Consider the following 280-nt stretch of genomic DNA (forward strand, 5'->3'; position numbering starts at 1 on the left):
TCTCAAAACACCGTCTAGAAATATGCCCGGGGTGCTTTCCTGAACCCCTACTCCCTCATCACTCCCAGCGAGACCCACGGGCCTGCGTGGATACGGGATGCAGGAGTGGATGTGGGATGAAGGGATGGGGTTAGCATCCCCCCTCCAACTTGTTGGGAAAACTTTGGGAAATCCCCTCACACACCCTCTCCGAAAAGTGGGAGATGCTCTGGGATGCAGCTCCAGGCCGTGGTCGCCCCCCACGGAGGGGGACCGGGACCGGGTGGGGGGGTCCGCTGCC

Source organism: Egretta garzetta, unplaced genomic scaffold, assembly GCF_000687185.1.
Source record: "Egretta garzetta isolate BGI_Z169 unplaced genomic scaffold, ASM68718v1 scaffold65, whole genome shotgun sequence".
In the NCBI taxonomy this organism is placed as follows: domain Eukaryota; kingdom Metazoa; phylum Chordata; class Aves; order Pelecaniformes; family Ardeidae; genus Egretta; species Egretta garzetta.